This window comes from Lathyrus oleraceus, chromosome 2 (assembly GCF_024323335.1).
Source record: "Lathyrus oleraceus cultivar Zhongwan6 chromosome 2, CAAS_Psat_ZW6_1.0, whole genome shotgun sequence".
NCBI classification, from domain to species: domain Eukaryota; kingdom Viridiplantae; phylum Streptophyta; class Magnoliopsida; order Fabales; family Fabaceae; genus Lathyrus; species Lathyrus oleraceus.
This window is the reverse complement of record NC_066580.1, coordinates 437,839,851-437,844,244: the sequence shown is the minus strand read 5'-3', so window position 1 is coordinate 437,844,244 and position 4,394 is coordinate 437,839,851.

Sequence of the window (4,394 nt, the reverse complement as noted above, 5' to 3'; positions counted from 1 at the left end):
AACAGCCGGGTCTCCAGACTACATGAAGTCAAGAGGACCTACCTCAATGCAAGTTGCTTAAGCAACGCAAAGCAAAAGTTCACAAGGAACTGAGCAACTAAAGTACCTGGAAACAATCAAACACAGTTAGTACTCAGACAGACAAAACTAAACAGCAAATATCAACCAATTAATCTATACAACTCAATACACAACACAAGGCAAGCTCAAAGCTTAAGCCTAAGCTTCACCACCTACAAAACAATGTTATGTTAGTGTACAAACATCAAACCACATCAATTAAAATTGATTTGGATCATTCTCCATAAGCATTGCCTTTCTTATCCTGAAAAATCAAGCAAACATTAGCAACTAGACCACTAGGCCAAGCCTAGGGTCCAAAGGCAAGAAAAAATCCTAAACAGCAAGGTATCCACCAACCAAACTCAAATTAATGTCAAACAAGAGCAAACACCATTGGTCTCATGTTTATATCATTCATCATGCTCATGTTATGCACAAAACAATCCAAACTAGTTCAAATGAAGCACCAAGCATACAAACAGAACTATTGCATTCAAATCCACATCAAAACAAATCCAAAAATTCTCAAATTAATTACACCTAAACAGGGCCTAATCCAGGTATGGCACACCAAATTTCAGCTTAATTGGGCAAATGGAACCATGTCAATGAAAATCAACAAAAACAGACACAATTATAGGCTCCAAATCACAACATCAACACATACATCCACTTCAAAAATTCATAACTCAATGAAAACAAAAAAGAAATGGATAAGACCAAAACAGGGATGTCACATTATGTGTCTATTACAAGCATATCAAATTTCATGACAATCCAATACCATATGAGCATTTCTCATTCAATCTACCAACATGTATCATACAAGCTTGCAATATTGGTCAACAGAAATGAAAAATCACAATCAAATTGAAAATGACATGAAAAATTCCACAAAAATTCACAAAGCATCTTAACATGTTAATGATTCATCATGCAAAATTTCACTTCATTCCAACATGTATAGGCCACTTAAAGAAATCCAGCAAATTGACATCAAGAGGTGTGACACAAATTGTCACACCTAAGTTCTAAAATTCATAACTCCATGACCAGGTATCAAAAATGCATGAAATTTACATGGAAATAAACCCCATCCAGTCAAGAATCATCACAAAAATTGGCAAGAATTTATTTTATGATGTGAGCATTTCATGAACAAATTGGCAAAGTGTAGCAAAAATGGACACATGTGAGAAAACCCTAGGGCAAATGATTTTTCTACCAAGCACAACTTTGACCAATAGGTCAAAAAATTCTACACAAGTCAACAAAGTCAACATAAAAATTTTCACAATTTTCTGATTTTTTTACTATTTTTTATGAATTATTTAAGGTGTTATCAATTTTTTAATAATTAAATGAATTAATTAAAACTTGACAATGGCAGTATTGTAATTTCTGGCGCGGTGGAGGGAAACACAGAATTTGAATTTTCAAACAGAAATTTGGATTAAACAGCATTTCGCGCAAAAGCTCATCGTCTCTTTCCCCAGAATTTACCAGAAACGGCGCGAATTCGAAGAACATCATTTCTTCACCAAAACATGCAAACGGATAGCCGTTAGACTCGTCTTCTAACATAGAATCTAAACATCAACCTAATTCGACCTAATTATTGCTATATCTCTCAAATCGATCGCCCTAGGGTTTATCATCAAAATTTCGATTCCAGATTTCACAGGCTATGGTCCATCATTCTCAAAACTACAAGCATCACTACAATCTACATAACATGCACTTTCGAAAGCATATGATTATTGAGCAAATGGTGAGATTCGAAAAAACCTCAAACCTGGAAATGACAGTATCGTGAAGGTGTTCTTCACGTGTATTGAACTCAAACAGCTGTTGAATAATGATGAGGAAGCAAGATGTGAAGCTCAGGTCCAATTGATTCCACTCCTAAAGCTTGCAATTCGAATTCACCATGGAAGCACCTTCCTATGACAGCCACGATGCAAGCCTCTTCCACCTTCGAACTCCAAAAACAGTTGATGTTGATGATGATGTGAGTTCAGATCAAAAGGAATTTTGAAGTTTGGTTGAGGAATGATGAAGATTGATGAATATGAAGTTCTTGTGTTCTTGAGCAAAACTTGAGAGAATGAAGAGTTCTAGATCCAACTTTGGAGAATGTGAAAAATCTGTTATGATTAACAGATGATTATGCTTATATATGGTAGCTTAATCCATGCTTAAGTGTGTGATTAACCAAATTAGCATTGTTAGTGTAATTGGTTATTTCAAGTGAGGGGTAAAAATGGTATTTCACTATGCCAGCTCATGCCACCTGTTTTGACAGCACATACACCTTCCAATTATCACATGTGAGCTGTAGAAACTTGCCTCATGCTCATTGGTTGCTTAAATCTCAAAATCACCATGTGACACCATTTGTCCATTTTTATCCATTGCATTTTTCAAGCCAAATCTCAATTTACAAGGCCTATGCAAGAAATGATGATTCCAACACACTCTAAATTCCATTTATGAGGTGTAGAAAAAAGTCCCATCTCCAAATTCCAATTATTTTGAGAGTTGGACAATTTTGCCCCTGGTCCAATTCAGCTGTCCAGTTGAAAAGTGACTTTTTGCCTTGGCCACTTTTGGAAAAATCCAATTATGCACCATGAAAGTACATGTCAAATGGAGTTTGTGCATATAAAGAACTTTCAATTTGGACAAAGTATGTGGAAATTATGGCCTCCTGATTACAGGTCATTTTTGAATTTCACTGAGCCCTAATTTTCAAACCATACATTGGATTTTCAAGTTCTTGGACTTTTTGGAAAGGTGAGAACAAGATCTACAACTTTCATGTTGAACAAATTTTCATTTGAAGCTTCCTTGGACACGTGGCCTTGAGGTCCAAAACTTTCCATTTTTGGAAACTTCAGTTACAAGTCACTTTCTATTTTTGGCAGTCTTTGTCCTGACTTGATTTTCTTCATTTTTAAGCTTTGAGATGTCATTTAACACTGGTTCCAACATGAATGAAGTGTATCCAACTCATTTCCACCTCCAAATCCATCAGATCATGTACAGTTGACCACAGTTGACTTTTCATCTGATAGATGAATCTGGCAATGCATAGATCAATCTGAGCTCCAATCTTCAACTGAAATGGCTCAAGCATGAAACCCTAGCCTCAATAAGCACAATATAATCACAAAATGAACCTCATAATCTTCAGAAACCTCATCTCCTGATCCAGCCCTGATTGGCCCAATGTAATTAATTAGGGTTGACCAGTGGTCAAAACCCTAATCCCAAGGAATCAGCTTCAATCTTCTGACGACATCCAATCATGATGATGATGATGTATCAATACAATCAAGATGAAGACCAACATCCATTGAGAATCATGAAACCCTAATCTCACAGCCCAATCCTCAGATGGCCATGATCAATCAACAAACCCTAGGCTTGCACTTGGACTCTCCATCTTCTGATCAAGACTTGGGAGAATGGCTTGCACAATGTAACCACATGCTATGCAATATGAAATGCCTAATGCCCTAAAATGATATGCAAATATGTTAATGCTAGTCCCAAGAAAGGAGAGCAAATTTTGAGGTGTTACACCTGCGTAACAGGATAAATGTCTATGGGCCCAATATTGAACTGAACAAGGATGACACGGTCTATGCCTTGTGTTCAATATAGACATAAGGGCAAAAGGGTAATTATACACATAATTATTATCACAGAAGGAATTGTCAGATCACATGACATTTTTGTGTCTTGGGTAGCAGTGATGTGTTGCTAGATACCGCTCACTGTTTATTATGTTAAATGCGTGATTTAATATAATTGCCAACGTCACGAAAACCTACAGGGTCACACACAAAGGACGGATTGATGAGAGATAGAGTAACTAAGGAATACCGTAAGGTACGGTGCCCTTAAGTGAGTTATAGAGCATCGTAAGGTACGATGTACTTGAGTAGAATACGAAATATGGTAAGGTACCATGAGCTTAAGTGATTTTGGGCATATTGTAAGATATGGGCCAAAATACACTTAAGTGGGCTTTTAGCTTGAAGCCCACACAAGTGGTTCTATAAATAGAACCCTTGTGCAGAAGCAAAAATTTCCGGTTGCATTATTTTCGTTTTCTATCACTCTCTCTCTCTCTCACTCAAAGCCTTCATTCGTACCAGCTAGCACTGAGATTGAAGGAACCCGTTCGTGTGGACTGAGTAGAGACGTTGTCATCGTTCAACGTTCGTGATCGTTTCGTGGATCTGCATCAAAGGGTTTTGATCGTTACAAGAGATCTGCACCAAAGGTTTCAACCGTCACAAGAGGTAAATATTCTATCACTG